The following is a 13,525-nucleotide window of genomic DNA, read 5'->3' as shown; positions in this document are numbered from 1 at the left end:
AATTTGCGAGCACATTTTGTACAAATAACTCTGATACGTAAGTGGAATTTTTCAATTGAATTTAACTAAATCGAGAGTAGTTGGCAGAGTGCTCAATCAATCGATCACTCACAAACTCACTCACTCACTCCAATTATATTGTTTAATTAAACAATAATTTAATTACACTATCTATCTATCTATCTATCTATCTATCTATCTATCTATCTATCTATCTATCTATCTATCTATCTGTCTATCTATCTATCTATCTATCTATCTATCTATCTATCTATCTATAACCACGTTCCACATTTAATAAGATTGACAGTGAATGAATTCTGCATAGAACCAACAATGCGAAAGAACTTCTCAGAGCCGTTCAGATTTTCAAGATGATGCAAGAACACTTCAGTTTTTCTATTAAAAAACAGGAACTGTTTTGAGGTGCTCGTGACGGCTTTCTGTTTGACGCCCCATGGAGTGATCCCTGTGAATGTCACGCGTCAACATTTATATACCGTCTACTTGTCTGCTGCCTTTTTCATCTTACGTACTTCCTTACCAGCTTAGGTTATGTAGCAAACCGAATGTGCGTCTGGTTAACCTCCCTGTTTTTCTTTGCATCTTTATCTCTCTCTCTCTAGGTTATGAAGTCAGAAGAAGCTGCTGGTTTTTTTCTTTATTTCTTTCGTGTACTGAGCATTTTAATAAGCACAGAGTTCTTTAGCCCAAGGCTAAAGACACGTGTTAACCTCAGGTCATTGAGAAACATCGATTGGCATACGTGGCTTTGTGGACGAATGAATAAAGTGAAAAAAAAAACAAGAGGACGTACGGAAGGAAAATTATAATATCTGAGCCCCGGGTCATTTCTTCTTGGTGCGCGCTAGTTAGATTTTCCTATGGAGGCCCTTGAGCACTGAAAGCAAGAAAAGTGCGAAAATAATATTTGACTATAGTGGATGAGAATCGAGTATGAGCAATAACACAATTAGTACTGAATGAAGCCGAATCGACGTAGTTCCTAATGAAAGGACCGCTCCTAGTTCAGCGTTGGCAAACTATTTTCTGGCGTACAGCGTGTTGAGAAACATTTTTTTTTTCTGAATTTCTCTACAAAGTGTTACACCGCCATTTCCCGCTATTGAATTAACCTTCGTCTGTCTCACGATGCTACGTCGTTTTGGTTCTCCGCAATTGTTACAGCGAAAGCTGTTATGAGACCACAACTCTGGTCACGCGCAGTTGCATGTTGTCCGCCGCCGCAGCCGGTGTCCGTAACCACATAGCGCGAAATTAGAAAAAAAAAACAACCTTGCTCTAATGACACAGTAGGGCTTGATCGCGGGTTTGCTAGGTGCCTGCCCAATATTCTATCACTGAGGTACGCCGGTGCTTTTAACTTGTCGTCAAACTTGCCTAAGACAGGCATGACCTAGCACCAATGGCACAGTGGGGCTCGAGCCCACGTTCGCTGGGTGCCAGTCCAGTATTCTACAACTGAGCTACTCCAGTGCTTGTGAGTTGTTGTCAAACTTGCCTTAGGCAGGCTTGATGTAGGGAAAGCAATCGCGTTATTACGACTTATAATGCGTTTTACAACGGCGAAATAATAACCAGTCGTCGCACAATGGGATTATCGTAACGAATGGGCCGTCCCATGCTCCAATTTAATACAAAAGCTTGTTCTTGTTTTCCTATTAGCTGTGGCGCATACCCACTTCGGCCGTAATTCCTCATCGTCATCAGCAACTGCATGAACAAGTGGTACAAAATACCAGCAAGTGTTTAGCGGATACCACGCATCTCAGAAGAATGACGAAAAATAGCATGGCGAATGACGGCCTACTACTCAAAAGTTTATTAGTAATGCCCTATAGTGGGTACCAAGTAACTGTGCTTGCAGTAGTTACCAAATGAGTGTTTTGAAAAGGCTTTGAAAAGCTGCTCTTCTAGGTTTCGCTGTGACTGTACTGCACCTGCCACACTGGCCTGGCGTTTCTTTAATGACTACTATTGCTTCTTCTCAAAACAGTCATCATCAATACGCGTCCATTTTATTATCTGTACAATTGTAAAAATATTCGCACCAATTATTTGCACTCAATAATTCCCACAGCTGCCTATCTTTTGTAGCAGCACTTATTTAGGATCGCGCCAACACCAGCATAAATATTAGCAACACCAGAAACGTTGAACTAATATGAAGCTCTGGGGCTCGCGAGAAACGCCGCTCTGGACACAGCTACAGAATACAGCTTCAGCGAATGGCTTTCACCTACAAATGGCGTTAACCCACCGCGACGTTTGTATCATACGAGTTAATATGTAATGTTTACTAGATTGGATAGCCAGAACTGCAACCACATTTGGCATTTAAAGAACACTAGAGTCTATTTGAAAAGTAGTTCTAAGACCCAGCCTGGCGCTGCGGTACATTACTTGACTTCCGCGCAGAATGGTGGAGTTAGATTCTTGCTGGGGCCTTCCAATTTATTCTTTACATTTGCCGGTGAAAGCTACCGACGTCAGTGTTTTCTTAATGTTCACGCGTTAAAATTACTCGTGTATTCTCGGCATGCCTTGGCAGATTTAAACTGGCAATCACCTGTGGCACACACCCGTAGACCCTATCACTTGGTATATGACACACATCATGCGTAAAGATTTTCACGACGAACGTGACAGGACTTCAAGATGTAATGTCCAGTGAGTCATAGTTTCCAAACGAAGTTATACACTACTATAGTAGTTTTGGTTCACCTGAAGTTAAGGGAGAGATCACGAGAGCACCCAGACGTAGGCAGCTAGATAGATAACTAGATATATATTTTCTTGAATCGTCTTGCTATGTAGCTCCAGCGTTGAGTGTGTCAACTCTAATACAAGAGCTGTTGCTGTTTATTTCAATCACTGTAGTATTTATTTTCTACAGTAGTGCTCGCGTTGATTGCAGCGCTTATTTTATTTCATTATATGACCATAAGCCTGTTTATTCCAAATCATAGTCTTGTTTTTCCCTTTTTCGATCTCCTGAAGCCTTACATATTTTACCCACTTTATTTTTATCTTGTTTGCAATCAGTAAAGTTAAAAATGTGCATACACTCGGCTTAAACCCTGTTTGAGGGTTGTAGTATTCATAAAGAAATAAATAACTAAAATGATAGATAGATAGATAGATAGATAGATAGATATCAAAAGTGCTTGCAGTACGCAGAGAAACCAGTTGTCAGTAGTGGTGGCGCTGACTGACACTCCCACTTTTAATTCACATATATATATACCCAATAAAGTGCCTGGGGGATAGCCGCCGTGGTGGGTCAGTTGGTAGAGCATCGAGCGCCTTATTCGAAGCGCGCAGGTTCGGTTCCTGGCCACGGCAAGTTGTCTTTCCAGCTCCTTTTCTTTCTTGATATTTTACTTTACAAGTAGGTATAATAACGTCCCCTTATACATTCATTGGCATTTTAGTCTGTTTGATCTCAATAATATTTTCTAAACATGAAAAAACAAGCCCTTAAGTGCACATTTCTTTGCATATATATATATATATATATATATATATATATATATATATATATATATATATATATATATATATATATATATATATATATATATATATATATATGTATATATATATATATATATATATATATATATATATATATATATATATATGAACCTCCGCCCTCTTTCAGTGGTGGGAACAGTGACAACAGAAGTGTTTATATCGACGATTCGGCCAGAGTGTTGCCACGAACTCATACAACACACACGCACACACATTATATATATATATAAATAAATATATATATATATATATATATATATATATATATATATATATATATATATATAATGTGTGTGTGTGTGCGTGTTGTATGTGTTTGTGGCTAGACTCTGGCCGAAATTGTCGATATAAACACTTCTGTTCTCCCTGTTCCCTCTATTGAGAGAGGCCGGAGAGTCACATGTTTTCTGCTTTGCGATGCCAACCTCATCTTCAGGCATTCTCGGCTCTCTACGCACCACCCGTTTATCCCGCGGGAGCAGCCTGCGTTTATTGTTAATCGAGCCACGTATCGCAAACCACAACACGACCGAAGTACCGTGCAACAGTGATCACAACTGCAGGAGCCCCGCAGGGTGCGTTGGGGTCTGGGTTCTGTCGTAGCCTTATTGGTAGTGGTGGCGACAGACTGCGGGCACTTGGCGGGTGTCGTCCTACATTCCTCAATTTGACCCAGATTCCGAGAGAGTGCCGTACCTTCAACAACTCTTGTGACGTCAGCATTGACCCAGAGCAGCACCTCTCGAGTGACGGCCGGTTAGTACAAGGCGAGAAGCGTCATTATTGCTCTCCGCGTAGGGCAATAATTCCAGCACTTGTTTCCAACGCACTTGAGCTTCATCACTGTGATCTGCTCCACTTTCCCTCCATCTCTTTTTGCTTTACGTAATTACACGCTAAAAATGACTACCACGGTTCTTGGAGTGTTCTTGAGCAAAAAATTAATCGTGATCAGGTGTACTCGCGCTTGCTTTTTGTGCAATTGCACAATTACCACTTTCTGACCATGAACTTTATCTTTAAACGATAGTGTGCCGACAGTTCGTAACAAGGAAGTATGCTAGGAGTGCGTCCCTGAACCAAGGGACGGCCAGCATCAGAGATGGTGATTATAGTTGCCTGATAAAGTTAAAAAAGTGAGAAAACACACCGCACCCTTAGATAACTTTCAGACTTCAGATTTTGCGCTCCGGAACTAATGTCATAGAATTAGCTTCTATGAAAATAAATGTAGAAAAATTGTGATCACTACTGCTGCTAAGAAAGATTATGGAATGGAATGAAAAAAATTTTATTTAAGTCCTGCAGATGTCTAATTTAATGAGAAAGAATGAATCGAAAATATCCTGGCAGCCTTTCATGAGTTATAAGCAAATTCAGAGATGTAGCTTGCCGGGCAGTTTCACGTCTTTTAGCAGTGCATCTGGCACTTCATCATCATTCTCATCATCATCATCAGCCTGACTACGCCCACTGCATGGTAAAAGCCTCTCCCATGATCCGCCAATCAAACCGTTCTTCTGATTTTTGCTGACACGTTATACCTGCGAACTTTTTATTCTCATCGGCCCACCTAACTTTCTGTCTCCCCTGCGTGTGGTTGTCTTCTCTGAGAATCCCCTCAGTGTCCCTTAATGACCACCGGTTATCCTGCCTATGTGCTACGTACCCGGTCCACGTTTATTTTTTCTTTGTAATTTCAACCATGACATCCTCAACCACGGTTTTTTCTCTGACCCACTCTGCTCTCTTCTTGGCTCTTAAGGTTACACCTACTAGTTTCTTTTTCATCGCTCAATGCGTTTTCTGAAGTAAAGCTAAACCCTCTTTGTGAGCCTGCAGACTTCTTCGCCAAAGGTAAGTTTCACTAATATAGTGTTGTTACATACTTGCTCTTGATGGTTTGGGGTAGATTGCCATAGATAAAAGAAGCGAGTGAATCACAATAAAGGAGGGTGCAAGGTGATGGAGACAAGGAGACATTATCTCTTCATTGCTATTCATCGCGTGTGTACAGGTTTTCAGGGCCCCATAATGGGAATAGTTTGGGATATTATTGAGGATAATTAGGTACACCCCCAAAAATTGAATTTGTAATTTTGAAACCACAAAATCCACTGCACTCTGCCGAACAAACCTATGGAATCCCGACGTCAAGCGGCCGCTCCAAGCGATGTATATGTTGAGCCACACACAAGCGGAATTCGCACGTAAAACTTCGTTTTCCTAAAGTTGCATTTTAAAATAAAATTTTCAACTACGGTCTCTCTGTTGGTCCCTAGGTGGAAGTACATTCAAGCAATATGCCGGAAATAATAAAGTCTACATCTCTCTCTCTCTCGTTTTCTCTCAACGTACCTTTTCTCAAAAAGGAATGAATAGATTTTTATGAAACTTTGTATGTGTAAGATACAAAAAATAGACACAACTAGAGCTATAAATATTCCAGATTTCTTAAATAGTAGAGCTGCGAAAAGATACACAACAAAGCACACCCTCCTGGCCTTGCACATGCAGTACTTTTATTTTTATCAAAAATTCATAGATTATATTTTATTTATTAGTCATGATTTAGCCTATGAGCCTCTACTGTAACATGGCTGAATATATTATATACCTTTTGAAAGTTGCAGAGGAACAGTACTTTGAACAAGTAAACGCCGCTTTAAACTTGGGAGTAGGCCATAGGAAGGATACGTAAGCTAGGCATAAAAAATTGTGTAATTTGATAGCAAGTGGCATTTTCTGTGAGCATATAAAGTTTGATGAAAATACTTGGGGCAGTTTCTAACGTTTAACGCTAGAACTGACATAAATTATTTATTCTACCATACCCACTTAACGAAGAGTCTTTCACAAACCTGCGATCCACTGATAATATTACTTTGAGGAGTTACCCAAAGTACAAAAACAACTCATGAACTAAACTGCGCACGGAAAGCTAAAGAGTAGGTCTGAAAATTAATGTGCATAAAGACTAAAGTAGTGTGCCGCAGTCTCGGAAAAAACAGCTCTTTGCGATAGGTGGAGACACATTGGAAGTTGAAAAGAAATATGTCCTAACATGTAGTAACCGCGAAGCCAGACCATGAGAGTAAAATAACTAGAAGGATGAGGTTGAAGTAGACTACAACCAGTGGTATCACATCTTTTTAGGAGTGCATCGCGTACTTAAAATTTGCAAAATAGTTTGTATGAATTATAAATTGTATCTTTAACGGGTACTAACGATTCCGCAATGTTAATTGCGTAAATAGTTTTTTTTTGAATTTCTATTCGTATGTAATCAAATGGTTATATATAATTGTTCTCTTTTGTGTTTTATATAACCACCTGCCTCCATTAATCACTACTTCATATTGTCATTTCACGTGACGTGTCCTGATAGCATTTTGTTTCATTTTATCTCTCTATTCTTGGCGCCCTAACATAAGATGCTTTTCATCGAACATTTTTTTTTCATACTTTTCCTACCACGTCTTCACTTCACTTCCACGTTTGTTTGTTTTTTTTTAAAATACAGTGGCCGGGTTCCGTAAAACGATTTTAAAGTCGACGGTCTACTCTCGGTACCCCATCCATCTTTCTTTTCTGGAACCTTTTTTTTTGCTCCTTTAGAGTCAAACTTTCTCTTCCCGTTTATTTCACAATTGTACCACATCTTTTCTAAACTTTTCTGTTTTTTCTAATCATTTGTAAGGCAGCTGCGCTTCAATTTTGCACTTCCACTTGCCAACTGAAAGAAACTTTGCACTGTGGGCAGCCCATAATTTCCAACGCCACTCTGAGTTTGATGCAGTGAAATGGATCGTTTATTTCGCAGGCCGGGTTTCTATTTTTACAGTTCAGAAGGCCCGAGATTGCTGTAATCATAACGGATTTTCGGTGGCACCACAAGTTCATTCTTTTTATTCAGCTGTTTTTTTCTTTAATGCAAAGAGTATTTAGACCTTTTATCTCTCATTTACTTCTACCTTTTTAATGTATGTATCATCGCAACGAAGAGCCATGCGATCTGTAATGTCTTTTTTAAGCATATCTTCACATTTGGTTAAGCTCTCGTCTAACAAATAGATAACTATGAGACCGTCTACGGAATCATAAACTTTCCAGCAATTCAGTATACCTTCTTCTAGGTGGCAGGGTCATTTAGCCTGGCTGCATGAACATGCGCAATTTGTGCTGCAACCGACTACTGCTACAATCTTTCGCCGTAAAGAAACGTGTAAAAGGATGCACGTTTGGATGTTTGAATATCGCAAGAATGCTCTATATTCTCAATTTCTGCGAGTGTGTTGTAACGAGTAGCTCTAAAATTTCTTGAGATACATACGCAAAAATCTTTCAAAAACCATATTTAGCTTGAATAGCTTCGAGAACCTCACATCGAGGCCTTTATGTAAAAAAAAAAGTGTCATAGTGAAACAAGAAATACCACTCACCTAATTTTTTTTCAACGACGATCAACCAGAGGAAAATCTTGTAAAGTCAAAAAGCTCTCACGAGACAGAGAGAAATAAACGTTTATTTCAAAACAGCGTTTCGGGCAATGTAAGGCGAAAGTTTCCTAGTCCAGGAACCCTCAGCTCCGGCTGCCGTCTTGGCCTAGGCGAAAATTTATCTCTAAAAATATGCTAACGATTCACAGTTTCAAATCAATAACTGTGCATCACTTTTTTTTCAAATGCATTTGTGATTTTTGTCAAAATAAGTGAAACGTTTTACAGGGTGAGATTTTCATGTTAATGGTGGTTCATTACTGCGCCCCGAACAAAAAGGCGTATTGCCTAATTTTTCTTTGTATTGTAATATATAGTATTTTATCTTTGTGTTCATTGAATATGACTTACTTAGAGGCAGTCCATTGTGTATCTCATTCGAAGAGATACGTCGAAATTTCAAGATGAGCCAAGGCCGTAAGTTATATTCTGTATCGATTTAACGGAGGGCTTTTCATCTATATCTCATTTGGTTGGAAATTTTCGTCATGGAATAATAAAGACGTAAGCTTAGATAGCAGACAAAAAAGCCCCGATCACACGGTTCTTCCAATCCACTAAGTGTAGTAGATACAAGCTCATATAAGTGTGTCACTTTACATCACTGCAAGTGGTTTCATATGAAACATCAACCGGCAAGGTTGGTACTGCTGTTCGTGACGTTGGCTACACCAAAGAAGACATAGAGCAATTACCGTACCATTGTCCACAATCTGCCTCGGATAGACAAGTACTTTGCAACGCGCTAAGGCGACAGGTTATCAATCATTTTCCGTTGAGCTGCTTCTAGAAAACGGTGTCCATCTTTCGTAGGCCCATCAGACAGTGAATGCACTCTTGCGCCTTTTACGAACGTCGGGTATGGGCGAATGCTTCTGCCTTGTTAAGTTTTGCGCGCTATCTGCGGTCAATTTACTGCCCAAATATCAATTTTTCTATTTTTCTTTTTTTATATCTCTTCTCCCCTTTTCTAATCATTCAGTGGATAACAGGAAATCTTCCTCATTTTGCACCGTGCCTTCACCCTTTGCGCTTCACTTCTTCTATCGCTCTTATCCTCTCTTTTGCATGATCGAACGCACTAGCTCCAGCTGTGCTGAATAATAGGTTTTTCGTGTTTGAAGATTTCTTTTTAACGTACAAATACGCCTTTGATTCGAGAAAAAATGATCTAAGCACATTCATAGCAATAGCCAAAACATCGTACAGATTTTCACGTATTTTTGTCGCTGTGTTGTAAATATGGTTATCGCGGTACTTTTTCTGGTGTTTTTTCGAGCCTACGGATAGTTTTCTTTTATTATTTCTCATATGGCTCAGCGGCTAGGCGAACGAAGGCGAAAATGCGCATGGTCTGAATAGTGAAACAATAAAACAGGGCAATACAAATCGAGCACATCCCAGCGAGGAGGAGGCAGCGCTGACGTCGAGTGCGCTTCTCAAGTGGCTTATTTGAATAAAAAGTATGCGTGCGTGCAATCTTTAAAAAAACTTCTGTGAATTGCCAAGTAGCGGCCGCCTGTACACCAATAAGCTATTGATAAATGTCTAGAAAACAAAACAAAAATAATAAGTTTTTGCTTATAAATGCTTGGATAAGAACATTCACGTATCTTTTAAAAAAAGGTAGCATGACAACACGAAGTTCAAAGAAAGGAATGTTTCTTGAATGGGATCTCTTTTCAAAGGAAACCCCTGTCTAGTGCTGTGTACAGTGCGAGACGTGGAGAAGTTTGGGGATTCATTCGCACGTAATTAACTGTGCTCCATGATGCTTCCTCCATATAGTCCATTAACGATCAGTCACAGACTCTGGCGAGACAAATTCTTTTCCTGCTTTGGCTTTCTGGGTGCGTCTTTGACACTGATAAAGGCTTTTAAACATCAGACCACTTCCGGTAACAACAAAAAAGACACACACGACATAGAAAACACACCGAGTGTGTATTTTGGGTTGGGTTTTCTTATTTCTTGTCTGCGTCTTTTTAGTTAAGAATTTGTTCTAAAAAACGCCAGGCCTGCGTGGTAGGCGCTGCAGAGTCACAACAAAAGCTAGAATAACGGCCTTTCAGAACCTTTTCAAAACACTCATTTGGTAACTATTGCAAGCACACTTGCTTGGCACCCACAAGGGCATTATTAATAAATATTTCGGTAGTAGGCCGGCATTTTCTATGCTATTTTTCGTCATTCTTCAGAAAAACGTGGTATCCTCTAAACACTTGCTAGGAATTTTGTGCCAATTGTGCATGCAGAAGCTGACGATGATGAGAAATTATGACTGGAGTGGGTATGCACCAGAGTTATTAGGGAAACAAGAACTAGCATTTGTAATGGGTTGGAGCATTGGACGGTCCACTCGTAACGCTATTCGCATTGTGCGACAACTGGTTGTTCTTTCGGTGATGTAAAACGCTTTATAAGTCTTACTAACAGGATTGATTTCCCGAAATCAAGCCTGCCTAAGGCAAGTTTGACAACATGTCACAAGCATCGGAGTAGCTCAGTGGTAGAATACTAGGCTGGTACGCAGCGGTGCTGGGTTCGAGCCCCACTGTGCCGTTGGTGCTATGCCTGCCTAAGGCAAGTGTGACATGTTACTAGCGCCGGCATAACTCAGTGGTAGAATATTGGGCTGGCGCCCAGCGGACCCGAGTTTAAAGTCCTACTGTGTCATTGGCGAAAGTTTTTTTCTTTCTCATAATGTGGTTACGGACACCGGCGGTGGCAGCAGCGGTCGAGGCGGCCAACATGCAACTGCGCGTGACCCGAGTTGTGATCTCATAACAGCTTTTCTCTTTTCTCTGGAGTTCCAGCTTACAAGTTGCGGCCTCTAATTATTCTGGAAAGAGAAGCTTTGCCTTACCCTTCCCAAAACAGTTGCTAACAACGTGTTGTATCTTGAATCGAGGGTCCCTCCGCTTTCTTGTAGAATTCGCCTTCTGACGGTTCAGACATCCTTAAGAATTTATGAATCACCATTACGACTTTCAGAAACAGCCTTTATTTACAACCCGGAATCATTTTTGGTGCTAGATGGCCGCGATCGCACACCCCACAAATTATATTTGTGCAAAATTTACTGGAGCCTCTGAACGTACTTATATGCGACATCATGCCGAGACGTGATAATTCATACCCTGTGGAAATTCAATTTCATAACATTTTTCCTAATAATGCCAAATTACTTCCCCATAATATTTTGGATGGTTTACTACAAGATAACCTGCGCAGTATTACAATGAACGTTATTATTGCTACAGACGCATCGCAATATGACGAAAAATTAGGAGTTGGTATTTTGAGCCCGATTTTAGATTGGATTCATTCCCTTCGACTACCCGACTTCATAGCCGTTTTTGTGGCTGAATGTCTAGCAGTAGTGCTCGCCTTACGCAAGTTAGATACTGCAATTACATCAGCTGTCATATTAACAGATTCCTTATCTCTCTGTGCGGCACTTTCTGTTCGTGCTCATAATCAAGTAACAAAGGCGTTCCTTGCACTAGTACCTGCGCATTTGAGAAAAGTACGATTAGTTTGGGTGCCTGGACATAAAGGTTTGTTTCTAAATGAAATAGCCGATTTCTTAGCTAAGTTGTCAATCAGCGAACAGATTCTACCGCACTGTCCATCATCCGTTTATGTGACTGCTGCTCAATTCCGCAGACGTTCGCTTATGGAAGTCTTTAGAGGTACAGCACTAAGAAACATTAAAGAATATCGCCATTTATTATATCCCTGGCGAAGAGACTTTTGCCGCACTCGTAAACAAGAAGTAGCTACCACAAGGCTCCGTTGCCGGGTACCAAAGTTCTATAAACACAGGTCTGCTCAGGCACCTTCGCCATTGTGCGTTCTGTGATGAACTGGAAACAATAGATCAATTCATTTTGTCCTGCAGGCGCTTTAACACATTACGAAAAGCCCTTTTAGAAATACCTTTACGTGGTGTTGATGTGGACTTATCTGTGCCTTTCATTTTGTCTTTTGGAGCTTCCATTTCAAGTTTCTCTAATGCAACAGTATGCGCGGCCGTCCGGGACTATATTGATGTAATGATTAGGTTGACTAATTAACCTGTTTCCTTATCCTAACATCTCTACAAAATTATATACGTATAAAAATCTGATTATTGCTCTATTCTAAGAATAAATTCGTTTATGTAAATATTTTTACACATTACATTAAGCACCACCTTTTCCTAGGCTACCGATAATGTTTCTGTTTTACCTCCATTTTTTTTTAAATCTGAACAGTAATTTTTGAAACCACTCGATTCTTGGCCAATCCCCCATAGTGGGTATGCGCCTCTATTGTAAGGCTGTAAAATAACGACGGCCAGCGTGGCACGAAAACGTAGGTCCTGTTTTCTATCGCAGATATTTGAAAAGAAGGAAAACACAAGAAAAGAGTTTTATGGCCACCGGATAAGTTATAAGCCTCTTATATTTGTATGTGCAATTACAGCAGGCCACATTGTCTCCATTAGGCTCTTAGTTCCGCGCACAGCAATCACAAGCGGAAGAGCCGAGTAGAGCTCGTCGTTGTCGGACGCCTGTCGTACCCGCTGTCTTCATTGATAGTGGAGACGACAGATTGCGCGCCCTCGGTGGGCGTCGCCCTACACTGGCTCTGTTTGACCCAAATTTCGGGAGAGCCTCACCGACGTAATCACTCTTTTGACGTCAGCGAGGAGCTAGAGTAGGACCTCCTCAGTGGCCACCAGAAAGCATAAGGCGAAAAGTGTTAATAGCGCACTCCACGTCAATAATTTGAGCAGCAGTTTTCTGCAACGAATTCAATCGTCATAACCATCATGTCCTCAACATCCCCTTTGCTTTATTTGTGTTTTAGGTAACCACAAACTCTAAAAAGTAGTATTGATTTTGGAATATTTTTGAGCGGAAGCAGTAATCGTGAATAGACTTCTTCGCGCTTTCTTTCTCCGAAACCACGTACCTCACCCACCAAGCAACGTCGGATCAAGCAGAGACTCTATTGCTACTGCAAACGTCTAGCCGTGGGAAGATTGTATGACCAGGTTTCGCGATATCACGAAAGACCACTCGTTAAAAAGATTGACTGAAGTGTAAGATTTAACGTCCCAAAACCACCATATGTGTATGAAAGACGCCGCAGGAAAGGGCTCCGGAAGTTTTGACCACCTGGGGTTCTTTACCGTGCGCACAATTCTGAGCACACGGACCTACAACATTTTCGCCTCCATCGAAAATGCAGCCGCCGCAGCCAGGATTTGATCCCCCGACCTGCGGGTCAGCAGCCGAGTACCTTGGCCACAAGACCACCACGGCGGGGCCACCCGTTAAAGAGACGAATATACCCATATCCTCAAGCTGGGCTAACCAGGACGCAAGTGGTACAAAACAGATAATTGCAAAGAAATCAATACGGAATCTCCAGGCTCATGCACACCACGTATCCAGACATGTACCCTAGCAACAGAT

Source organism: Rhipicephalus microplus, chromosome 7 (genome assembly GCF_043290135.1).
Source record: "Rhipicephalus microplus isolate Deutch F79 chromosome 7, USDA_Rmic, whole genome shotgun sequence".
In the NCBI taxonomy this organism is placed as follows: Eukaryota; Metazoa; Arthropoda; class Arachnida; order Ixodida; family Ixodidae; genus Rhipicephalus; species Rhipicephalus microplus.
Note: the sequence above shows the minus strand (reverse complement) of the source record.